The following is a 27,146-nucleotide window of genomic DNA, read 5'->3' on the forward strand; positions in this document are numbered from 1 at the left end:
TACCGTGTGGTATATCTTCACATAATATAATAGCAATATTAAATATATATAACTTTAAACTCAAAAAATACATATGGGAAGCTATTTCAGCGACTTTCTGACCCTTCAAACATTTGCAGTTAAAGATAAATGAGCCAAAAAAACCCAAAAAAGTGCTCATGTGTGTGTTTTAAATGAATGTTCTTCTTTTGAATTCCTCAGTATTGATAAAAAAGACCTATATAAAAATTATTCCTCGTCATAAAAATCAGCCAATTATTACCAACCAATTTTCCAGTACGGCCTCTACAGATAATTGTCTAACTATTAAAGTATATGTTGTGATTTATAACAGCCACATACTGGCACCACGTGCTTGCTCTGTATTGCCGCAGAAGACATACTTTATCTGCTGTAGCATGAAATGCTGTATGACAATTTAGAATGACGCACACTTATTACCTGCTGATAAAAACCTATCGGGGAAAACGACAGCTTAATTATATAGCACATCTCCTGCTGGCAAATAACTGGATTCTAACATTTCTATGGCTTCTCACCAATCCCTCACAGAAGCAGAGAGGTAAGATTACCACAAGCCTCAGAAGTATCACTTACAATTAAGTAAAGAAGTCTAAGGCAAAGTAGATCTTTCATATTAGATACAGATGCACTTTCAGCCACATAATCTCTCAGCGCCCTGTCCCCAGACAGTCTTGCCAGAGTTGGCTGTCGTTCCTCTAATGTTTTATTTTTTCTGGCTGATTAGGCCTTTGGTATTTCCCATTCCAAATACCCAGCTTGTTATGAGATGCATCAAGTGATTTATTCTGAACACCGGATCTCTGAATCAACACAGTGGCCACAAATTTGCTGTAGTAGTCCCAAAGGTCTTGTTTCTAAAGCATTACTTGCTGGGCTCCTTCTTGACGAGTAACCTCAACTGCTCAAGTCTCCATAGCAAAGCAGTCATGCTTATAAAACTGGGAAGAGGCTGGGCACCTGGGTGGCTCAGTCAATTAAGCGTCTCTCAGGTCATGATCCCAGGGTCCTGGGATCAAGTCCCTCATCGGGTGCCCTGCTCAGTGGGGAGTCTGCTTCTCCCTCAGCCCTTTACCCTAATTGTGCTCTTTCTCGTTCACTCTCTCTCTCTCTAAAATAAATAAATAAAATCTTTGGAGAAAAAAAAAGACCTGCCAAGAGGCAGACTCTCTCTATTCATAAAATTTACTTGCAATCGGCAGAGTGCTTGGACTCTTGAGTTCTAGGGTGGTCCATGTGGCTGTCGGCCTTTTTTCCCCGGACTGGATGCAGAACTTCTCTATCTTTGACAGCACTGCTGGCTCTTTTCTCTCCACCAGGGCTGTGCACAATTTCCTGGGACACAGCTAACAGAATGCCTGCCCCCAGATTAGGACATTGCATCAGATGTTTTCGTTCTTTATCTCCTCTTTCCCCCGTCTCACTAGATATTCTTATTTAAATAGTAGCTACCAGGAGCGCCTGGGTGGCTCAGTTGGTTAAGCGACTGCCTTCGGCTCGGGTCATGATCCTGGAGTCCCAGGATCGAGTCCCGCATCGGGCTCCCTGCTCGGCAGGGAGTCTGCTTCTCCCTCTGACCCTCCTCCCTCTCATGCTCTCTGTATCTCATTCTCTCTGTCTCAAATAAATAAATAAAATCTTTAAAAAAAATAAATAAAAATAAATAAATAAATAAATAAATAAATAGTAGCTACCGAAACTACCACTATGAATATATGGTCATTCCTTTATTCTTTCTAACCTTTGCTTTTCATTTTTCTCTGCTTTTTATCAATTCTTCCATGCTCCTCAGCTTGTGTGCAAAGAAAAATGGTAATATAGACCTCACTGAACATGTAGTGTGCCCCATTCCTTCTATGGGATTGCATATTTGTTAACAGCGTTTAAAATTCGGACCCTTTCTGTTGGGTGAATTTGGCAGAATGCCTCCAAATGGCTGTATTTTTGTAGCCTAAAATGTCACATTTCTTTCGAAGGCCCCCCACCCCCTCAGAGGGGCTGATGGAGAGATAAAGTGGCAGCTTTTTGCGCCAAAACCATCCCTACACAACGGAGGCTGTCCTATTAACTTAAATGACTAAATTATTAATGAGAAGATTTGTGACAAACACAGAATGGGAGGAAATGAAACTGAAAGGTCTTGTAGAATATATCATCCGGGATAGAAAACAGCATAGAAAATAATCTGGGTGGCTCAGTCGTTAAGCGTCTGCCTTCGGCTCAGGTCATGATCCCAGGGTCCTGGGATCGAGCCCCGCATCGGGCTCCCTGCTCGGCGGGAAGCCTGCTTCTCCCTCTCCCACTCCCCCTGCTTGTGTTCCCTCTCTCTGTTATGAGATGCATCTCTCTGTCAAAATAAATAAATAAAATCTTAAAAAAAAAAAAAAAGAAAGAAAAGAATCTCCATTCAGTAACAGAACACAGCCCTCTAGGCAACCACCATGAAATGTGTCACTACCACTTGCTGGGACATAGAATTTCTCTCTTTGGACTTGTGTAAACATTAACAGTGTTGTTCACTATCTTTTCTTTTACCAGATGCCACACAGATGTCTTTACAAACTATTCATCACTAAAATGTTGCAATTTCGAAAACTATGGTTTACGCAACACTGAGACTGACGGCTCCTTGATAAAATCCGGGAGCCTCCCTAATCTTACCAAAAGCACAGAATCGACTGAAAGCCTAGAGAACCCAACCCTGATCTTGGTTCTCTCTTTAGAAAGCTATGTGACCTTAGCAAGGTACTTTGTGTCTCTTAACCTCAGTTTCTTTATCTTTAAAATAAAGAAACTAGACTGGAAGATGTCCAAAGTCCTTCCCAGTGTCTACATACAACTCTTAAGGTCACAGGTAGCTTATCAGCATATGTCAAATCCATCCACATTATATTAATCATCAGTGCCATCAGATTTGACACCTGAGGGAATTCCTCGGCTTTAATCATCTTAATTTTCCAGAAGAGAAAAAAAGTGCAGAGAAACTAAATACATTGTCCAGTTTTACACAAAGAGGTAAAACTGGGGTTTACCAACTGTCATCTTGGATTCTCGGTTTAAGTCTTAACCAGTAGTTCATTCAGTCAACAGGAAGCATAAGGCATGTGCTAAACCCTGGGTCCCCTCTCCATATTAGTTTCAATTTCAAAACAGGTCTACTTATCCCAAAAATCAAGAGTTATAAAATGCTTGGGGCTTACAATCTGATATGTATTGATCATAACTAAAGGGCAGTATTAGTGGAATTTGAATTGTTTTAATTTCAAACCTTAGATCTAACTATCCTGTCCCAGCACTGGCACCATCAGCAAAATGCTGTGATTATGCCATTTACTCTACTTGTTTCCAAATAGCTACTTTCTGGGTCAGAACGACTAAAGTAAACAGGCCACCCATAACAACTCTGTGTCATCCTAACCCACTGTAGCCCAACTGACACCTCTCTACCTTGGGGGATGGGGAAGATAGAAATTTCATAATCTCCTTTACCCTGTGGCTAAGCCATCACCCTCTTGGTTTTACACTGGGATCTTCGAGATCTTTGTCCAATGTGGCTTGACGATAATAATGGTAAATATCATCATATATTTATATATGTACTGTTTCTTGGATGAATCACTTGGGAGAAGGGAAAATAATTAATCCCAGGCAGTTCCAAATTAAATGAAGAACCGGTAAGAACAACTAGCTTTTTCTTTGGAAATCTGCCCTGTAGGTTCCAGAGAAGTAAGATGGTTTGTGGAATGTCAACCCATGCTCACGAGCTAATGCCAATACTGTAAAAACTCCCTTGGGAGAGAGGAGGAAATTGTATCTCATTTCAGCAGACCAGAGTTGGACAGCCTAGGGCCGGAAGTAGAGGATGAGAAGAGGAAGAAGGTTCTAGTTGCTCTACCATGTTTCCTCCCATATTTTCCCTGAAAAGTAGCGTTAGGAGATGCTTGTTTTATTGCAGGTGTTAACCTTGACTGGCACTTTCTGATTGGGCCTGGATTGCGGGGCATTCAGAACCTGGAAAATCGGCAACATGATTGCATAAGCCCATACCCTGGACCCAACTAATTGTTCTTCTCAGCACTGGTGCAAGACAGAAGGGGCACCTAGAACAAGGGACTGGGAAAGATCCTTGAACAAGGTATTAGACTTGTGGGGGAGTCATGCAGTTGTTCAGCAGTATAGTCTCTTCAACCTGAAGGGGACCCCACACCGACACAGTTGGAGGACATAAGCTAGAGTCAAGGGTTTTGTCTCTTGGCTGATAATGCTAGCCAATGATGACCTCAACTTAAGAAAGAGAAGTTTATAGGGAAGAATATATAGTAGGGTCTCTATAAGAGAGAGACAAAACTGAAAAAAAAAAAAAAAAAAAAACGTAGGCCAGATGGGAAAAGCCAAATGGAACAGATAAAACAAGAATTTAAAAAACTAAAAAATACTTGGTAGAACATAAGAAGGATTTTGGAAATCTGAATCAGGAACAAAAAATCTGAAGAAATAACTGGGTATAGTAAATATTACAAACAAACAAACAAACAAACAAACCCACAAGTGATAAAAGTAAAGATTTAAGTAGATAGCCTGAATGTCAGAATGAATACTGCTGGAGAGTGGCAGAATGAACCAGACTGTTAGATCAGGCAGTATCCTGCAAGGCATTAGGAACTAACCATTAGATGGGGAAAAATAAAGGAAGTGTAGATGTAAGATGAGAGGAGGAATTGCAACTCTGTCTACTTGCAGTCTGAAAAAAAATAAGGTAATAAATGACAAGATAATAACCAAGATTTTCCCAAAATTCTAAACATAAGACCTCAAAATAAAGAAGATAAGAGTAGCAAAGAGTCCATTGTCTCTCATGGTTCGTCTACCCCTCCGATTTCCCCCCTTTCATTCTTCCCCTCCTGCTACCTTCTTCTTTTTTTTTTTTTTTCTTAACATATATTGCATTATTTGTTTCAGAGGTACAGATCTGAGATTCAACAGTCCTGCACAATTCACAGCGCTCACCAGAGCACACACCCTCCCCAGTGTCCATCACCCAGTCACCCCATCCCTCCCACCCATGAGAGACGATGGACTCTGAAAAACAAACTGAGGGTTCTAGAGGGGAGGGGGGTGGGAGGATGGGTTAGCCTGGTGATGGGTATTGAGGAGGGCACGTTCTGCATGGAGCACTGGGTGTTATGCACAAACAATGAATTATGGAACACTACATCTAAAACTAATGATGTAATGTATGGGGATTAACATAACAATAAAAAAATTTTTAAAAAAAGAGTAGCAAAGAAAATAAATTAAAAACACATCCCACTCACAGCCAGGCATATTTTAGTGGTATCCGAAAAGATTCAAGCCCTCCAAAGAAGACATACAAATGGCCAACAGACACATGAACAGACACTTAACATCACTGATCATCAGGGAAATGCAAATCAAAATCACAGTGAGTTATCACCTCACACCTGCCCAAATGGCTAAAATCAAAAACACAAGAAACAACAAGTGTCGGCAAGGATGTGGAGAAAAAGGAACCCTCTTGCACTGCTGGTGGGAATGTAAACAGGTGCAGCCACTGTGGAAAACAGTATGGAGGTTCTTCAAAAAATTAAAACTAGAATTACCATAGGATCCAGTAATTCCAATATGAAAATACTAATTTGAAAAGATAGATGCACCCTTAATGTTTACTGCAACATTATTTACAATAGCCAAATTATGGAAGCAACCCAGTGCCCATTGATAGATGACTGGATAAAGAAGATGTGATAGATATATAAATAGATATATAGAGATATACATGTATACAATGGAATATTACTCAGCCATAAAAATGAATGAAATCTTGCCATTTGCAACAACATGGAGGGAGCTAGAGAGTATGATGCTAAGTGAAATATGTCAGTCGGAGAAAGATATACCATATGATCTCACACACACGTGGAATTTAAGAAACAAAAAAAATGAACAAAGAAAGAAGAGAAACAAAACAGACTCTTAACTATAGAGAATAAACAGATGGGTGAAATAGGAGAAGGGGATTAAGTGTACACTTATCATGATGAGCACTGAGTATTGTATAGAACTGTTGAGTCACTGTATTGTACACCTGAAACTCATAACCCTGTATATTAACGATACTGGAATGTTAAAAAGAATTCAAGCCAAAGAGAAACTTCAACCATATTCATTAGAGTGAAAGCAGACAAAGGTCAGAATGATGTCACACTTCTTGAACAACAGATGCAAGATAATGGAGCAGAGTCCCCACAATGTTGAAGAAAAAATAACTTTGTACCTAGAATTAAATATCTGGGTAAATCATTATTTACGTGTGAAGGCAAAATTAATATATTCACAGGCACACAAGACGTCAGAAAAATTCACCCTTTATGGCCCATTTGAAGTAATTTTTGGAGAAAGCAAAAAGATATCGGAAGCAAAGATAAGTAAAGAATTTAACATTTCTGGTTGTTTAAATAAGCAAAACTTACGAAGCACTTAGAATACTGCTTGTCACATAGTAAGTACTCAGGAAAAATGAGTGGCTATTATCTTTGTTTTCAATACTCTGTTAAATAGTTGTGTGGATACTGACATCCTCATCATTCTCCAAAACTGAAGGAAGTGCTTTTTAAATTTCTTTATTAAGAATGACATTTACTAGGGGTGGCTGGGTGGCTCAGTCGGTTAAGCATCTGCCTTCAGCTCAGGTCATGATCCCAGGGTCCTGGGATCCAGCCCCAATTGGGCTCCCTGCTCAGCGGGAAGTCTGCTTCTCCCTCTGCCCCTCTGCCCTGCTCGGGCTCTCTCTCACTCTCTCACTCTCTCACTCGAGTTCTCTCTATCGAACAAATAAATAAAATTATTAAAGAATGACATTCACTAGAGATTATTTACCAGATATCATTCATTCATTCACACATTTGGAAGATCCCATTTAATCTTATGAAGCTCTTACCCAAATGCTTGATAATAACTTCTCCTACATTCATCCATTAGCATTATATTGATAGATTTTCTAATATTGGACTATCCATACAATCCTCAAGTAAATCCCACTTGATTATGATAAATGTCTTCCTGGTGGGGGCGGTTGTGCCCTGCGTTTTATTGTTATGTTAGCTGATACTTTATTTAGTATTAAAGACTGCTACTAAGTTTTTGCTACTCTGTCTAGCTGTCTTGCTGAACTTGCTTATTAGTTTTCATAGCTTGTTAATTTTCATGGCTTTTACTTATAAATAATGATAATTCTACCGCCTCCCTTTTAATCTTTATGCCTCTTCTTAGTTTTTCCAATGAAATAGCACATGCTAGGTGAAGCATACAGGCTTTGGAGAGAGACTTAGTTGTGGACCCTGGGCACAAGGTGTGCTTGGACCCTTGGTGCTTCTGAGTCACCTGAAAAGCAGTGAGAAAAGCACCTCAAGGAGTTTACGAGGATTCCACAAGTTGAAATGCTTGGCACGTGGCCAACAATAAATGCTAACTATTGAAATATTTACTAAATAAAGTTAAGAACAAGGGATACGGGAGGGAACATGATATAATGAGCACTGGGTATTAATATGCAACTGATGAATCACTGAACTCTACCTCTGAAACTAACAATACACTATCTGTCAATTAACTGAATTAAAAAAAAAAAAAAAAAGAACAAGGCATAGCTAATCCAATCTTGGAAGTTTAGGAAAATCTGCCCGAGAAACAACATGAAACTGAAACCTCTGGACCAGGTGCGTGAGTCAGAAGAAAGGGTATAGGAAAAAATACTGGATGCAATAAAGCATTCCCAAGGAGGGACGCACATGTCCACATGCTTTGCAATGACAGAAAGCACAGCATGTTTAGAGAATGGACAGCTGTTCAGTATAAGTATACTGGATGACTCAGCTCTTCGGATACCAATATGAACTGCTCCAGTAGATAATGAGTTGCCGAAAGGAATTATGTTTGGTTCAGTTTTTTATCCGTAAGAGCCCTTGGCAAAGAGCCATGCACTGAAAAAGTGCTCAATAAATATTTGCTATTTTTAGGAAGGTTTCTGGTCCGTTGTAAGCCTACTTGATTCAAAACCATAGCCTGGGAACCAATACTTTATAAACTGCAGAGGCTAAAAGTAATGTGTCTTGAATTAAGAAAGGTCAAGGTTTAGAAGAGAGATACCTCAATATCAAATCTAAATCAGCCATCATAAAACCACAGGTCTGAAGTTTTAGAAGTCCTTCACAAAACAATGAGAAGAGTCCAGGGGTAAAGTCTAATGATATAAAATACAGATTCTTAAAAATCTGACATCTGGGGTTACTGCAAATTTTAAAGTGACATAATAAAGTTGTTATGTCTATGTATTTGTTTCCTTGGATTCTCAGGAGAAGGAGCACTAAACGAATTAAATATTAACAGTACTACTATTTTTACAAAATTTTTTTCATCTTTTTTGTATTTTGAAATATTTTTTTTCAAAATAACTGGCAAATAGAATTAAGAAAATGAAAAAATTTCTATTAAAAAATTTTAAAGAATAGGGTGTGTCTTGTTTCTATTTCCTTTCATTTACTGAAGGATTTACTTTGCAATTTATTAAATGATCCCCTCAATAAAAACTGGCACAAAATATTAAACAGCACCCCCCTCTTTTTTTTAGTTCTAATAGGCTCATGCTGATCTAAAAAAGCTCATATGCATCATCCTAAAAATGAATGTAAGGATTCTATCAGTAGTCTGGCCCAAATTAGATCCTCAGGAAATTCTATTTCCCTTCCTGACCCTGGCAATATGCTGGTATTGGTTTTCCAAGAGCTATCTGATCATTGATGATTTATTTCCGGTCAAATCTAGTCAAACTCCTTTTCTCAAAACCTTTTATCACTTGGCCCCTCAGCAATATGTGATAGATTATGGACAGCAAAAATAACATTATTAAAGATCGATTATGTGCCAGGCAAGGTGCTAGGCACACAAGGATGCTGCATTTCCCAAACTCCAGCCCTTCCAACTCCATCATCACAATTCTTGTCATTCTTGGTACCACTTTCGTCATTCACTCAAGAGGAAAGTCAATCTGAAAACAAGTCAATATAATAAAATACTGTCAATACTATTAGAGATGTACCCATCAGGAGGGGACAAAAACAAAGGAGAAATGTAGTCAATATTTCCAGGGGGCTTGAGAGGAGGTAAAGTTGGGGCTTTGCCTGGAGAACTTCACAGAGGAAGGGACTCTTTAAAGACTGGTATATTAAAAAAATAAATAAATAAAAATGAACTCATAGATACAGAAAATAGATGGGTGGTTGCCAGAGGCAGGGGGTTGAGGAATGGGTGAAATGGGTAAAAGGAGTTGAAAGGTACAAACTTCTAGTTATAAAATAAATAAGCCATGGGAATGTAATGTACAGCATGGTGACTATAGTTAATACTGTATTGCATATTTGAAAGTTTCTAAAAGAGTAAGCCTCTCTTGCATGGGGGTTTCAGGGTAGGGTAGGAAGGGACACATAATTCAGTCAGTAACTGTTACCTTTCCAAAAACTGAAAAAATCTGAACTCCAAACATATCTGACCCTAAGAGTTTTGGAAAGTATTATAAACCTAGTAGATATAAACCTAGTAGTATGTCAGACAGTTATAGGTGTATGGAGGAGAGTTTAAACACAGTGCTGATGGGAGTGCAACAGGAAGTACATGAGTTAGGGAAAACCTCACCACAAATGGGATACTGAACCAAGCCAATGAGGTAAGGGAGTAGGCTATATCTGAGAGAAGAGCAATCTAAGTAGGGGAACAGCAAGTTCAAGACCCTTAGATAAGAACAGAGCAGTATGTGTGATGAGGAGAAAGGCTGTCAGTGTGACTGAAATAGTGGAAGAATAGTAGGTAAGATAATCGAGATAAAAATCACTTAGGGCCTTACTGACCTTTGCAATGGAATTTGGCTTTTACAGAGTGAGGTGAAAAGGCTAAGGAGGGTTTTGAATGGAGGAGGAGCATGACCTAATTAATGTTTTAAGAGGATCACAATGTGTGGCTGATCATCTCCAAAGACGGCTGCCATCATCGGCACCAACCCTCGTTGAACAAGCATGACAAGCTACCTAGCGAGAGGTAGAGTCTATGTCCTCTCCCACTGAATCTGGGATGGCCTTCTAACTTGCTATTCTCAATAGAATGAAACAAATGTAAAGTCTGGGAATTCTATACCCAGGCCTTAAAAGCATTTGCAGCTCCCACTTCCTCTTTTATGGAAGCTGGATACTATATAAGAAGTCTGACAGCCCTGAGACCATCAGGTTATGAGAAAGCCCAATCTAGCCATTTGGAAAGGCCAAGTGTAATAGAATGAAAGAACCCACCAACAGCCTGACCCAACGTCTTGAGCCATCTCAGTCCTTGGACACTGGAGTCAGCTGAGACCACAGACACTGCGGAATGGAGACAAGTCATTGCCACCGTGTCCTGTCCAAATTTCTAACCTCCAAACCTTGAACAAATAAAATGGTTCTTGTTTCACACCATGAAATTTTGGAGGAGTTTATCACATAGCAATTAAAAACTGATACTAAAACTGTTAATGAGACCAGGTGGTGGGTAGACACCTGAAATGCAGCAAAGCCACTCTTTCTAGTGAAAGTTAGAAAGGCAATGATGAACTTCTTACTGGTGGCTGGAGAGAGGGCAACACATTACACTGTGGCCAAATGCCTGGCAACACTGCAATAATAGAGAAGAAAGAAAATATATCTAATGAACTTGTGGACCTGACTAAGAAGATTTCGGAGCGTGATAACTGGCTCCATTTAGCTGCCCAAGATTGATTACAGGAAGAGAAAGATGAACTAAAGTGTTCAAGTAGGATTTAGAGAAAATTGTTCAACCCAGGATTTGCCAGCTTAGAAAAGAAAACTTATTGTCATTCTTGCCTCTCCAGACAGCAGAAGATTCTCAAAGAAAGAAGCAGTCCTAGGACAAAATTCAAATCCAAGGTCTTTTAGCACAATGTGCTCTCAGGTTAAAGATCAAATCAAGTGCGTGGCTGGAAGATGCCTCATCAAGAACTTAGATGAAAGTAGTGCCTCATAGACCCAGTCAGCAGGACAAAAATGCTTCGAAAAACCTTAAGGGTTTCTCCTACAGCATTCTGAAAGGGTTTCTCCTACAGCATTCTGACTTGCAGCCAAAGTAAAGAGGGGTGTGTCATGAGAGTCTTATGGGTACGTCCTTCTCTAATGGAGTGAACCTCAATAAAATTTATAGGAAGCCTTCAAGATTTAAAAGAAATTGTACTTAAAAAAAAAAAAAAACCACAAAAAACTCACCACCAGGTAAACAAAAGGAAGGACACAAAAGGTCCCTAGATCCCAAACTCAGAGCAGGAAGTGGCTTACTCAGCTGCTGACAAGAGCTAGTTCTTATGGAAAAGAAAGAAAGACTCAAAGGAGGGGGCTTTAACTTTCCAGCCAGCCCAGATGAGGTGCCAGACGTAGGAATGAAGAAACCTTCCGGAATGTTTCCTCCCCAGGGGCCTAGTAAGAGCTAAGGAGCTGAATGTAGCCCAGACTGCAGAATCATGACAAGTAACAAATTACTATTTGTTAAACCAGTGGTTTCTGGGAGTTTGTTTGTTTGTTTTGAGGGTTTGCTTGTTTGTTTTGTAGGTTTGTTTGTTTGTTTAATGCAGGCAGGGCAAATAAACAGAAGCTTTCTGGCTGCTGTGTCCCACTGAGAACAGACTGGGGGGGAGGGGCAAGTATAGCAATAGGGAGACTAATCTTGCAGTAATACCTGGGGGCATGACAAGAGTAGCTTGGATACAGGTGGCCGCAGTGAAGCAGGTGAGAAGTCAGATGTGGGATATACGCTGAAGGGACAGCTAAACGACCTGGTGGCAGATTAAAATGTGGGGGGTGAAAAAAAGAGAAGTAAGGACAACTCTGAGATGAACTACGTGATTATCTATGCAACTCGAAGAATGGAACTGCCACCAAGTAAGAGGAGGGAGACAGTGTAAGAAGCAGTTTGGGGGTTAAGCCAGGAATCCAGTGAGTCCTAGACACCTCCTCAGGAATACTAACTAGACTGTTGTATATACTAGTCTGGAGTTCAGGGGGAGGTCATGACTGGATATAGAAATCACCACTCTAGGAAGGCATTAACAGCTATGAGGCTGGATGAGATCACCAAGGGAGTGAGTTACACAGACAAAAGACCTAGAGACTGAGCCCTCTGACTCCTCTGTTTAGAGGTTAGGGAAACGCAACCAGCAAGAGAGTGAAATGAGTGATGGTATGGCAGAAGGACAAGCAGGAGAGGGGGCACTGTCTGGAAGCCAAATGAAAAACTCTGAAAAAAACTCTGCTGAAAGAGTGCACCGGAAGAGAATCAAGCCCTAACCGCGGGATCCAACATGGCGGGGCTTAGTACCTCTGACAAGGACAGTTTTAGTGGAGTAGTGGGGATGACAGCCGGCCTGGTTCAAGAGCCAGTGAGAAGAGAGAAACTGGAGACAGAAAGTAGAATTGAAAATGGGGACCGAAAAACCAGGTGGTGGCTGGAGAGAAACATGAGGCCAAACAGCTGTTTGTTGTTTTTGTTGTTGTTTATGGGAGAAATTATAGTGATGAGAAAGACCCATTACAGAGAGACAAAAATTGATGATAGAAAGAATGAATTACTAAAGGCTCTGTCCTTGAGCAGATAACAGGAATGAGACTGCACGGCTGAAGGACTGCAATGGATTTCTGGCTGGGTTCCTTATCTCCAATTTGTTTTTTCTTCAATAAATCCTACCCCAGACTGATTTCCCCCAAACACTGTTTTTATGATAGTAGTCCATCATTGTTTTTGCTCTATTGTTTTCTACCTGTTTTACACTCCTCTGCTAAGTTGTCAAACTGCTGAATGTCCTGACTCTCATTGAAGTCAATACAAATCAACCATGTGACCAACCCTGGGCTGGGCTCACACTGTCAATACTTTATTCAAAATGTGACTGTAGAGACACACATAATAAGATGAACTTACAGAGACAAATGTTATCACAGCAACAAATAATTCATACAAGGGAAAAAATAATTCCACCTGGGCAGTATAAAGGGGCAGCAACAGTTATGGAAGTCGGATGCTTTCAGCAGGGCGCAGGAAGGATGACGAGGAGTGAGCAGGAATAGCAAGTGTGTCCAGAGCACAGAGAAGTGTGACTGGAACTAGCATGGAAGAGGAGCCCAGGCTGGGAAGGCTATCCAATCCCCCAAGCCTGGCTGGAAGCTATTCCCCCCCCAACCCCGGTCTCAGTGGGAAGCCTCTGCAGCTGCCAGTTCTTTACCCCTCCCTCCCCTACACACACACACACACACACACACACACACACACACACACACACAATCTCTGTTTTAAGCAAAATGAGCCCTGGCAATCTACAAATCAACCTTAGGAGGGCGGGCAATAGGCTGAACCAGATCAGAGATCTTCAAAGTAAACAACAGGCACCCCTGGGGAACCCCACAGCTTTCCAAGGGCTGTATGGATATAGAGAGTTCTAAAGGAACCAATTTCCGGATCCACTATTTCCATAGGAACCCTTTTTTATAAGTGATATGCCTGAAATGTGCCAACAGCAAGCATTTTCTGGCAAGTTCTCCTTTCCCACTTCCCCTTTCATAATTACCCTTCACCCATTTTACCAAAGGAAGGCACATCTCTCTCCCATTCAGAATCTCACCATATGTCTTGCCTCCCCAGGGTGCCAAATAAAAGGGCAAATTGAAAAACTGATATTAGAGAAACTTCTTTCAGGAAAGCATTGATATCAACACTACCCATACCTACATTTTTGATACACATTTCCAGTATAGTTTAGTTTTATGCCTCATAATTACTTACCAAAAGTTAATGAATAACTTTGGTTACCTGTGTACTAATATTTAAAATAACATAAAGGATAATTTTAACAGAATTATTTTAAAAATTAAATTTAAATGTATATACTTTTTGTTGCAGAAGAGTAAGAAGAACACGGAAGTTGGAAAAACATATTGTAAACTTTCTAACTATAAAAATGTTCAATTAAAGAATAATTGAATATTTTGGAGGTCAGAGCTAACAGTGCCCAAGGGGTATCATTTCTTGAATTTCTATTAGAAGGCATATAAGCAAAATGCCCAGTGAGAATGAAATGATACAAGGGATTATTGAATGTATCACAGGGCTTCTTTCCTGCGCCACTGTGATAAGTAGAGCTCCCCCCGCCCCCACCAACCTTACAACCATCATATTTTCTTCTTGTAGGATCATTTTCAGTTTCAATTCCTTTATTTAACAAAATACTTCTGTCACTCTCCTGATCCCCTCTGCAGTCTGTAAGCACTTGGAGAAACCTTAGCATCAGGAGAAGAAGCAACTATGTATTACTAGAACATGATGAGCGAATACACATTCAGACTTTTTTTATCCATTTTTATATGTTCTATATACAAAATATACATTTTGTACACACACACACATATATATGCATATGCATATATGTATATATGTATATTTTGGTCCTTTCGAAAATGACCCACAAGACACTACTAGAGTCACAGTGGGATAAAACACTGAAAAATATATGTATACGTATACCCTGCCTCCAGATATAAAATGACTACGAATAACACTGCTGAATTGAAATGAGACCAAAGAGCTTCTTATTTCCTACATCCGATTCCAGTACTGAGGAACTTGAAAAAAAAAAAAGGTAAAGCAAAATAATAAATATATAATTAATAATAATTAGTAAAGGGCGCCTGGGTGGCTCAGTTTGTTAAGCGTCTGCCTTCTGCTTGGGTCATGATCCCAGGATCCAGGGATCGAGCCCCACATCGGGCTCCCAGCTCAGTGGGAATCCTGCTTCTCCCTCTCCCACTCCCCCTGCTTGTGTTCCCTCTCTCGCTGTCTCTCTCTCTCTGTTGAAAAATAAATAAAATCTTTAAAAAAATAATAATAATAATAATTAGTAAAATTCACCATTAAATAGCTAGTAGTGAATATGCTGCAGGACTAGCTAAAACCACAAAGGTTCTTCCAACTTCCCTATGGAATTTTTCCACTCAATCCATTCAAATAGGATAGCAGCAAGCACTTAAGCATTATTCAATCTCAATAGCTTCATGTAGTAATCTGCAATCACTGTGTAAGTAAACCAAAGAGCTAATACTGAACTAAGGAAAGCAGCTGGCCTCTTGCCAACCCTCATACCATAAAGCCTCTGAAAAAGCTTCTCAAATAGTTGACTACACCACTTCGGTTGTGATATAATGGGAAAGGCTTCTGTTCTGATCTCTCCATGAACCCCAGCTTTCCACTTGGATGGATGAATGGACAGGGAGATGGATAAATTCAGCATACAGATTAATCCACATGTACCTATGCCAAGCCCTATCAGCAAAAACTGATGCAAATTAATGTTTTCATTCAGGAACCATGAAAGAAGTTTCTCCAAGGAACCAAACACATATGGACACTCATGTGAATACTAGTTGATCATAAAGCTAATCTTTAAATATATAATTAATGATTGATGTCAATCATGCAAGTACTATATAAGCAGTGTTACTTGAAAACCAACATTCTATCATTATAACACTGCGTCCATCAAAATGAAGTTGTGGTTAGTTGTCACTGCCAAATTGTGGGAAATACTTATATGGAAATATCATTCTTCCTAAATACCCGTGATCTTAAATCTGTCCGGGTTCAAATCCTCAGTTCTACCACTTAACTAGCTCTGTAACTTTGGGAAAGTTATTTATTACCCTATGCTTCAATTTTCTCAGCAGTATAATACAGTCCCTACCACCACATAACTTTATTATGATGATTTTTAAAAATACATACTTTGGGGCGCCTGGGTGGCTCAGTTGGTTAAGCGACTGCCTTCGGCTCAGGTTATGATCCTGGAGTCCCGGGATCGAGTCCCGCATCGGGCTCCCTGCTCGGCGGGGGGGTCTGCTTCTCCCTCTGACCCTCCCCCCTCTCATGCTCTATCTCAGTCTCTCTCTCAAATAAATAAATAAAATCTTAAAATAAATAAATAAATAAATAAATAAATAAAAATAAAAATACATACTTGGAACAACGTCCAGTACATAATAAGAACTCAACAAGTATTAGCTATAATTCATATTATTTCCCGTAATTCAAGTTGCTGGCAGAAAGACAGAACTCTCTGTATCATTAACTAAACTTCAAAAGAATAGCTACCTAATGAGCAAACTTAACAGTAAACTCTAAGAGATAAATGAAGAAAAGGACAGTTTTCTAAGTTTTAAGATGTTTTTAAAACTATTTGTGGTTCAAGACCCACTTAAAAACCTAACTAGAGTTGTGGACATTTTCCTAAGAAAAATCCACTTACCCATAACATTTCAGGGCTTCAATCATAGCCTTCCTGAAATCTACTCAGAGCCAGCAAACCTGAGATGGAGAACCTCCTGGGTTCTAATTATCTAATTATCTAATCCTCTAATTATCAAACTCTGTTTCAATAAACTTTAAACCACTGATTTTCTTCCTCCTTCATAGAAGTTGATAAACATGTATTTCATTAACAACTAGTATGTCTTGCAATAGAGCTGCTGACATTTATAACTGAATCTCACGGGTGAAACAAAAAGCATCAAATCGTTTTCTTTAAGCCCACCAAAATCTGCAGTAAAATTCCAAATTTCAGGACTACAACTTCAAACCAGGTTCTGGAGTTCCCACTCCAGACTGTCGGAGAATAGTGAATCCAAAGTATGGGAAGGGGCGCCTGGCTGGTTCGGTCAGTAGAGCATGTGACTCTTGATCTCCGGGAAGTGACTTCGAGCCCCACATTGGGTGTAGAGCTTACTTAATAAAAAATAATATATACATTAATAGATTAATAATAAGTTAAAAAACAAAGTATGGGAACACTGCTTACTAGAGCTTCAGGACCAGTGACCAACCTATCTCCTCTGTGTCACTCTGTCACAGAGCAGATGATACTGCAGGAAAGGCCATTCTGAGTATGACTAAAACTTTGAGAGGAGAAAACACAGGGAGAGATGCAAGAATGTGACCTTAAAACACAATCATAACAAACCTTTAGAACTTCTGAGACTTCTTAACTTGATTACATAAAATTTTAAATTCTTCGTTACTTTTTAAATCTAAGAAGCCTGTTGCTTTTTTTTTTCAGTCCCTTCCTTTATATCTCTTTATGTTCTTTCCTTTGTACCACCTTCCTCTGTCTACCTTGCCCACCACACTGCTTTTTTTTTTTTTTTTAATGAGAGAGAGAGCACATGAGAGGGGGGAGGGTCAGAGGCAGAAGCAGGCTCCCTGCCGAGCAGGGAGCCCGATGCGGGACTCGATCCAGGGACTCCAGGATCATGACCTGAGCCGAAGGCAGTCGCTTAACCAACTGAGCCACCCAGGCGCCCCCACACTGCTTTTCAATAAAACAACAGGAGTTTAAAAATTGAATCCATATATCACCTTGCTGCTTTCAGTAGAACAGTCCCCCTCACAGCCATCCCACCGCAGGATGCCACAACCATCCAGATCTAATCTGTTCATTCAGTCAAGTCAGTAAAACCTCGTTAGGCACACTGAGAAGATGAGGATGCCTATCAGTTACAAGTAGATGTCATCACCCGTGTCATAACATTAGAAAGTAGCTTTAAAAAACATAATGGAAAACAGCTAACGACAACCACTTTACCTCCAGTTTTGAAACTTCTGACTCACCCTGTTTAAGAATCTGTTAATACGCATCGTTTAAGAATAACCTTGCTTTATGGCTACGTTGAAGCTATCAAAACCTTAAATGCACGGCATTACATAAATTAAAATGAATCGTATCCGTTCGCAAAATGCAATCTCAGTTGGAAAAAATCAACCGGATTTTCATTTAAATCCACCTTGGACAAGGGTTTTATTGCAATTAAAGTCTCCTGCATCTCTTCCAAGTTACTAAGACTGCTTTTCTAAGAGATGAGTGGCTTGTCCAGGGTTGGAAGTGAGAATATAGACCCAGGCCTGATTGCCCAGCAGTAACCATTTCTGCAAGTTCCTCTCCCTAGGAGGACAAGGGTCCTTATCCAAGAAGGGGAGGGTAACTCGATTTTGCAAACAAAGGTAGCGACAGACGCGCAGGGCCCTACACACCTTTGCGCCCACCGACAGGGAGTTTGGGAGGCGGCAGGGAAGAAGCGGGGAGCTGCGGTACCTTTCTTGAACTCTCTGAGCTCTGTTAGGTACAGAACTCAGCGCTCCGTGCTGCCAGACGGCGTCTTCTCCGAAACCGGCAGCTTGGCGGGGGCAGCCAGACGCACGTCCCTCGCTCTCCGCGGGTCAGCTGCAGAGTCAGCGGAGGGGAGAGCCCGGCGCCGGGCGCTGCCTCCCGCCACTCCGCTGCCCGCAACACCGAAAGACCGCGAGCGCACGGAGGAACAGCGCGGGACCCGCAAGCGGACGAGCAAGCTGCGCACCTCTGAAAGTGGAGGATGGCGAGCAGAGGGCACGGGAGGAATAAAGGGTCAGAAGGGGAAAAACCTCTGTGCGTAGTGCAACCGAAAACTGAAGTCGCGGTCAAGTGTTCCCCGTGAGAGGGCAAGGCGGGGCAGCGCGACCCGCAGCTGGTGGCGGGAAACGGGTGGGTCCGCCCGGAGCTGGGAGAGGCCCGAGGCGTAGGCTTTCGGGGAAAATTCCATCGCTTTTTCAACCACCACCACCTCCCCTCCCAGAGCGAAGAAGCAGAACTCTACCTCCATCGAGTCCGGGCTGCAGGGCTGGGGGCGGCAAGCGGCGCAGCCGGACGGGCGCGGCCACCCGGCTCCCTTCCCTGGCGATGGGCTTCGACTGCAACGAGCGAGTCAGCCGGGGTTCCCCATGGGCGCCCTGAACCCAGGGAGTCCCAACCCCCAGCGAAAAGAAAAGTGAAAGAGAAAAGAGCAAGGAGCACAGGGCAAGATAAACATCCCCAGCGGAGGCCGGGGGAGGGGAAGGTGGCAGCAGACCCTGAACGATTGCCCCAGGTGTCCAAGTTCCCCGCCCCCTGGGCTGGGACTCTTGGCCGGTTTCTGCCACTGCCAAGTCCGGGGGCGCAGAACCTGGAGGGAGGAGGAGGAGGTCAGGGAGCGCCGGCCCCGCCTCGTAGCAACCCCGGACGGCTGCTTTGGCCTGTGCCTGTACCTTCTGGGGCACCTGCAGGGAAAGCGCGAGAAGTCTGCGAGACCACCCCCAGCACCCACCCAGCCTGGCTGAGGGCGAGAGGCCTCCCCGGAAAAGCCTGGAGACCTGGGCGCGTGGTTGCGCTTGCAAGTGGCCCAGAGGCAAGGGAAAAGTGTGTAGTAGGATCGGGCTGGGCTGGGCGGCTACTCCAGACCAACCCCTCAGCCCGCAGCGCAGGTTGGAAGAAGGAAGGCTCGGGTGAAGCCTTACTGCAGAAGACGGAATAAGACAGCTGGATGATTACTTTGTCCAAGGCAGTTAACACGGAGGGTGAACCGGCAGAAATGAGCCTGCCTGTGGATCACTTTTCCAGTCTAGTGCATACTCGAGTGTAAACACTGCACATGGCCCCATTAAATAGGACCGTGTGAAATGGTATTAGAGTATTTTACAGTTGAAAGAAGGGACTAAGTTCTTTGAAGCTGAGTGATCCTTATGCCACACAGAGTTAGCAGAAAAGTCCTTGCCCAGTTTTGAAAACACTTTGAGGAAACTTGAACACCTATGAATCACCGAAAATTCCTAATGGAAGGTGCTTCCCCAAATTTTCCAGTTATGTCACAGAAAAAATGATATGGCTCCCTGGAGTTTAGTAAACATTTAACTGCCTTTTCTTTACAATTACCTATGTGTTAAAAAAAATAGAAAAATATTAGAAGTGATTTAAATATTAAATATGCATAAAATTCCACATAAAATAATTTCATATGTTTATGAAAGAGTTGATCTCTAGATAGTCACTTTCAACAAAAAAAAGGTGATATATAAAAATGTAAAAACATTTACAACAATTCAAAAATTTACCATGGTTGGAAATTATATTTAAAGAAATTAAACATTTTTTCTGTCCAAAACAATGTAATGTTGAATTTTCTTGTAATAATGCCAATGATCTCAAATCTAATCAGACTTTTTCATAGCAATATGCTGAAGCTCTGATTTGCAGAATGGGTATTCACTGCAGGTCTGCAGCTGGATTGGATTGTTACAAAGATAGTAGCCACAATAGGAAGACAGTATGTGTACACGTGAATATACAGATTAGGAATGGAGAAGGGGATCTGTGTCTTATCAACCTGGAAGCAGAGCTTCTTGGACTCCTGCAAAGTGAACTCCTCCCATATCTCCTTCAGCACCCTTACGGATGCTGTGTGCTATGCAGCCCATAGCCGACATAGATGTCCAGACAGTAAGACACCTTATTGGCTACACCTAGCATCAACCAGCAGAGCTTGATATCATTGTTGCCAGAGGACACATCATCACCTCTCAAACCCTGCTGTGCTTGGGCTGCCCAGGGGCACTAGAGAAAGCTGCTCTTCACTCTTAGCCTATGGGCTCCAGCTGCCCCCCGGGACTGAGCAGCATCAATGTCTGACAGTGCACTTTGAACATGGGATCACCATGAGTTCCTGGAGAGATTTTCACAACACTCTGGGAAACTGATGGGACTTTTCTTCATAAACCTGAGTTTTAAACTACAATCTGAACACATAAGAATAATAAAATTGGTCTATAAATATTGATCAAGCTTCTAATATATGTGAGTTCTGCAACAAGATGGGCTGAATGGGATATAAAGCATTTGGTCAAGTTGGGGAGATAAAAAAAACAGAAGTAATAATACAGTGAAACTGAACATTATTCTAGCCATAAGATATGCTTTGCCCTATTATTTGCCCCCCAAAAATGTAGGTCAAATTTGTCTTCTTAATTACAGAAAATAAAAGTATTTTTTAATTAGTTACATAAGTGCCTACAATTCAATGATGTTGGGTTTTCAGCATAATTTGTTTTTGTTGCACTGCACTCAAACAGAAGAGTCTCATATAAGCAACTTGTATTTTCAGTTGCCACAGAGTGTTTGGCAAGATACTGAAAATTACTCACACCAATGAACAAGTAAATTCCACTGTATAAATTAAAAACAAAGATTGATGAAATAATTTGAAACCACTGTAAGATACCTCATAAAATTATAATGTAGAGAGATGTAAAAATTAACTAAACCTCACAGGAGGGATTATAATAACCATTCTTTGAATTTACAGAATTAATAATAAAATCATAGTTCAATAAATTTTTAATACCTAATTTTTCATTCCAAAGACAATGGTTGCCTATTGGGCAGTTGTCTTTAAAAGAAATTACTAATAAATGTTTCCTAATAGCTTTTGAGATGACATGGAAGAAGTTAAAATTAGCTCATCTGATTTAGTGTTCAAAGTCCATGACTGTGACCTTATTTATGATCCTAAGAACAAACCACAGGCCAAGAACTAAGTTGACTTTCTGGTCTTTAAAAAACCTGGCCCAAGACCCCTCAAGTTTCCATTTTGATTAAAACATGCCTGAATTGCAGCTTTAGCTCAAGGTTGCCCCCCCAACTCTGGTTTTGTTTTTTGGGGGTTGTTTGGTTTTTTTGTTTAGTGTTTTTTTGTGTTTTGTTTTTTGTTTTAGCAATACTTAGCAATGTTATGAGATATGAACTATCCCCATTTTACAGATGGAGAAACCAAAGCCCAGAGAAATTACACAGCTTGCCTAAGGTCCCACACAACTGACTCGCCCAGCAAGGATTTGAACTTTGGTGGCCTGGCTTAAGTATACACCCCTACCCTCCGCTGCTTGTAAAACAAAGGATTCCTGAGGAAAGAAGCCATTGACTTCCAGGCAGTGTCTCTCAGTCCAATTTTGTTTGCTCTAGAGTAATTTTAGCCACTACTAGGAAGGAAACTCATCAGTTCCATGAATTTCTGCTACCTGATTTCATTGTATTTCTGTAATGAAACCACTATGGGTGTTCCAGCCCCACTACAAATCGGTATTTGAATAAAGTGACTGGCCAAAGGCTGGCGGAGCTCCGCTGCAGATTGGACACCGCGGAGCTAGCAGCTGGTTCCTATCAGAGACACGGATTGTGTTTGAGTCAGATGTACCCATGGCAAAGGAGGAGAAAGGACACCTACTTTCAAGCTGCAGGGGAATTATAAACAGTTAAACTGTCACATACTGAATTCTTAATGTACTTAAGTGTATACAGAATCTTTAACGTTTGGATAGATAGCAATTGGGGAGGGGGTTTAAGTAGAACCAAGAGATCATTTCATGTGCTGACACTGTACCGAATGATCTTTTAAGGCTGAACTTGCTAATCAAAATCTAGAGCAAAAAACTTTACTTATCTTACTTAGATTTATAGTGAAAGTGTATCATAAATGTACACAATATGACTTGTGATGGCATTTATTTCAATGATTAACTGTAAAAAGGGATTTTACTTTTCCTCACGGATAGGGGGAAAATACATATTTTCTTGAATTAGCTCTATAACTTAAATTTATGCATTTTTTACAACATGTAACCACCTTAACAAAAAGGTGTGAACTAAAGTTAATAGCAAAGGTAGACGCATATTGACATATCTGACAAAAAAAAAAAAAAAGTTGAATGACATCGATTTTGATTTTGATTCTGCAGCTGGCAAACAGATCCTGAATAAAAGTTTGTTGAATTTATTTTGGTGAGAAATAATCTCACCTGTCTTTTCACAGTTTTAAATTCTTGCTAGAATCAAAATCTGAGAACTTACAGATCTACATGTAGATATGTGGGTATGTATGCACATATAAACATATATACAAATACACATATACATTCATATTATATATGTATATGTGTATAAATGTACATAATAGTTCTTTGCAAGTATCATGAAATAATTTGATAATTTACATAACTTAATTCTGTGGTCTATATGTGTATCTAATACTACAATCACTTTTCATTGAGTTTTTAAACTAAACTGTCTTCAAAACATTTATCAAAATCAATTTTCAGAAACACTCTGACAAATATCAACTATGCCAATAGAAGGCTCATAATCATCTGTTAAAATACCATTAGTTTTGTTATTATAGGTATTGTTGTATGGGAAATGACGGTGATGAAATGCTGGCCTCCAGTTACCACCCTGGAAGAACCAAAATGAAAATGCTTACAGCCCGGGGCGCCTGGGTGGCTCAGTTGGTTAAGTGACTGCCTTCGGCTCAGGTCATGATCCTGGAGTCCCTGGATCGAGTCCCGCATCAGGCTCTCTGCTCGGCAGGGAGTCTGCTTCTCCCTCTGACCCTCCCCCCTCTCATGTGCTCTCTCATTCTCTCTCTCTCAAATAAATAAATAACATCTTAAAAAAGAAAAAAAGAAAATGCTTACAGCCCAAATTAAGATAAACAACATGATTTATTAAATCAATCTAAAACTCACAATGAGAAGCAAAAGAAGAGACCAGACACCAGGTTAAACACACTTAGGGAAGAGTACATGGGTGGAAGACCCCAAGCCCCAAATCCTGGGTTATGCAATGTTCATATAACTTCTCTCTCTGTCTCTGTCTCTTTTTCTCTCTCTGCCCCATCATCCTTATCTGATGATGGCATAGTGATGAAGACCAAAGTTGAGGTGTGAATAAGGATGGGGTACAAAGATGAAAGTTACCTAGGGCCAAAACACACACTTGCCCTATTAGAGAGACATAGGAGTGAAGCTGTGTATTTCCAATGAGCTCCTACATTTTTTGGACACAGAACATGTGAGGCTGGAATGAGACTATACTGGATATCACCAATAATGGCCAATTTAAAGATGGTGCATAAAAATGTCTGCTGAGAAAGTCATAATCATAACTACGACTTTCTATCCTTTCTATCTCTAAGTAGTATTCTTGTTTGTTCTTGCATGTATTTCATTATCCATTTTTTAAAAAGATTTTATTTATTTATTTATTTGAGAGAGAAAGAGAGAGAGAGAGAGACAGCATGAGCAGGAGGGAGGGCAGAGGGAGAAGGGGTTGGAGAAGCAGATTCCCTGCTAAGCAGGGAACCCGATGTGGGGCTCCATCCCAGGACCCTGGGATCATGACCTGAGCCAAAGGCAGACGCTCAACCGACTGAGCCACCCAGGCACCCCTGTACCATTCATTTTTAACATGTCTTTCAGGTTACTAACTTACCATTTATATTTAACACATCTTATAAATTTGCCTATGCCTCACAAGCTACTTATGTATTGTCTATGTTTAACACACATCCTATGATTTTTGCCCATTTCTCGAAAGCTGCTAGCCTACTTACTATGTTTAACATTTCTTAGGAGCTTTATCCATCTCATTGTTCTCTTGTCTTGTATAGAAGAATCACATATTCTTTAATAATACATATTTTAGTAATTCTTTGTGATAATATGTTTATTTATTTGAGATTGGTATGCCTGGAGGCTATTATCACGTTTAAAAATATTTGTCCTGCATCAGACATTGATGTCCTTAACCAAAGGCCCTATAGACATATGGGATCATGGCTGATTCTGAAGCTATATCCTGCACACTTACACCATTCTATTTTGGATCTCAGTAACTCCATGGAATGAAGCCAAATCTGCTATGTTCCTTTGGGATATATAACAGTCTTACTGTTTTGGTACCTAGCAGAGGGGAGAAAGTTTAAACAGAACCAAGAGATGATTTAAGGTATTGTTATGGAACCTGGACTGGATTGCTCGACAGAGGAACCAAGTGGCACCTGGAGATCTTGGAGGATAGGAGGTTTATTTAACGCTGGCAGGCTCAGAGGAGAGTGATCTCCAAAGGTCTGCACCGTAAGCACAAACAAAGGGGGCAATTTATACACTTCTACTTCTGCATACTTGGCACTTCTGGCGCGTGCGCGAAGCGGGGCAGGGAGAAGAACCCGGAAGAGCCCCAGGGCAAGGACTGGGACTCTCTCGCTGGCTCGGTCGGCCATCTTAGGACACAGATTTTCCTTATCATTCCCCCCTTTGATGCCCCTTTAATCACCTAGTTTAGAGGGCATCATCTTCATCTTCTAAGGAGCGATAGTGAGTAAGGAGTAACTGGAGTCTGATTTTAGCAATTTGAGTAGTGATAAACCTAGTAAGGGCATTAAGAATACAAGGACCAAATGCCACTATGAGGAGAAGCAATAGGAGGGGGCTGACAAGGGGGGCGAACCATTGTGAGAGGGTATCCCACCAAGTTGTCTGCTGGAGTGTTTCCCACTGGCGATGTACTCGTTCCTGTAATTGGGTCAGAGTTTCTTGGACCACTCTTGACTCATTAGCATAGAAACAATATTCCTCCTCTAAGAAGAGGCAGAGGCCCCCTTGAGCGGCCGTGAGCAAGTCGAGCCCGCACCTGTTTTGGAGGACCATTGAGGCCAGTGAATCGAGTTGGTGCTTCAGGGCCAGGGCTGACTGAGTGAGGGAGGAAAAATCCACCGTGAGTTGTTGAGTTAACCCCTGGTACTGAACCTGAGACATCCTGACGCCAGTGGCGCGGAGGGCAACACCTGATGCGGCCAGCAGGCTCACAATGAGAGGGATGGCCGCGGGGGAGCATTGAGGGCGGCTAGGAGGTCTCCGTATGAGTGGGGCATTGCTCCCAGGGAGGGCTGAAGACTGACAAGGATGCATGATTGAACGCACGGGGTGATGCAGATGTTTACACCTTGATCACAAGCTAGAAAAGTGTTGTTAGGCACACAGACCCAACTGTGGCCCGTGATGGGTGAGGAAGAATTGCCATACAGTGGTACTGGAGCCAGAAAGGGATAATCTGAGGTCCCTGGTGCCGAGGTGGGAGGTGACACGGTGGACTGGTTGAGGATGACACCTAGGTATTGGACGGGACCGGGCTCCATACAGATCTAGCAGTCAGACTCTAGGGGTGGATTTGAGTGGTTAAGCACTTGGTGGGAGGCATTAATCATACCTAACAGCTGTGCTATAGATGCTTGTTGTGTGTGGATGGGGGACCCAGGGATGAGCCAGAGCAAGTTATTTTCTGTCTGACTCTAGGGGTTGACTGTAAGGCTTAGACTTAATCATAAATTTGGTCATGAAGTCGGTCCCCATAGGGTGATACTGGCCCAACAGGAGAATGATTCCTGTAGCCCATGATGTGGCATTGGGTTCTAAGACTGAGAGGGTGATCAGTATACAGTGATTGTTAGGGCAAGAAGATGGGGTGGCATTCTGTGACAAAGAAATCTGGATGTCACTGCGCTGTTTGAGGCGCCACCTGGTGGACCATCGTTCCATTCCCAGTCAAGTCGCCACCCATGACTCACATCCCCATGCTTGCGAGCAGAACTAAGGGCAGGTGTTTGGCTGTTGAGGCGTAGGGCCCCCACAGATGTAGATATCTACCAGCCGGTAACCTGAATGAGGGCCATGGTAGGAACACCATCTATGAGGTTCCCAGGAGGTATCAAGAAGCTGGCATCCATCAAAATGGAGGTTAACCTTTGGTGTGTGCCCATCCCAGGTGGAAAAAGTCAGTGGGGGCACTGGTGCGGGATTGAGGGGGATAAGCTGGAAAGTCCATTTGCCAGTAACAGTGATACAAGAGTTTGCCCCCCTTGCCTTGCCGAACAAGCTAGAGGCAGTGAGGAGGAACAGCACACCAGGTAGCAGAAGACTGGGGCTGACTGGGGCCAAGAAAACCATGGTGAAATGTGCTCAGGAGTAGATAGCAGAGGGCCAATAAAAGTGGGATCTATGACCTTAGGTAGAGGGAGCCATCATGGCTAACCTATCAGTAGACAAAACCTGTGGACAAGTAAGTGCAGTAATACACCCTACGGACACCCAATAAGCAATGACAATAGTAAGCCTCTGGGGGAAAGTCCAGTCAGGAGGGGCAACAGTGTAGAGTCCGACTCCCAAGATGAGGGAAATCACACCACGATGAGAGCCAGGGACCATGGTGAATAGGTGTCCATCAGTAGGTGGGGTCTCGTTGAAGGTGAAGCCGGAGCAGGTTCGTGAAGTCTGGCTGGACTCTCCACTGGCACGGCTCCTCGTCCAAATGA

At 41.7% G+C, this 27,146-nt stretch overlaps 1 protein-coding gene across 14 annotated transcripts in view; it reads right to left on the minus strand.

The window, feature by feature from the left end:
- IL15 (interleukin 15) overlaps nt 1–19,410 on the minus strand; it is a 74,031-nt gene extending 54,621 nt beyond the window's left edge. For 3 of the 14 annotated variants that reach the window (XM_081811842.1, XM_081811844.1, XM_081811841.1), the window contains exon 1: nt 18,792–19,396. The gene's annotated coding sequence lies outside the window, so the exon portion shown is untranslated. The other 11 variants (XM_081811843.1, XM_081811840.1, XM_081811839.1 and 8 more) reach the window with 8 other exon arrangements.
- Between the last annotated feature and the right edge of the window lie 7,736 nt (nt 19,411–27,146).

The sequence above is a fragment of the Leptonychotes weddellii genome, chromosome 2, assembly GCF_054177405.1.
Source record: "Leptonychotes weddellii isolate Sample4059 chromosome 2, ASM5417740v2, whole genome shotgun sequence".
Classification (NCBI taxonomy): Eukaryota; Metazoa; Chordata; class Mammalia; order Carnivora; family Phocidae; genus Leptonychotes; species Leptonychotes weddellii.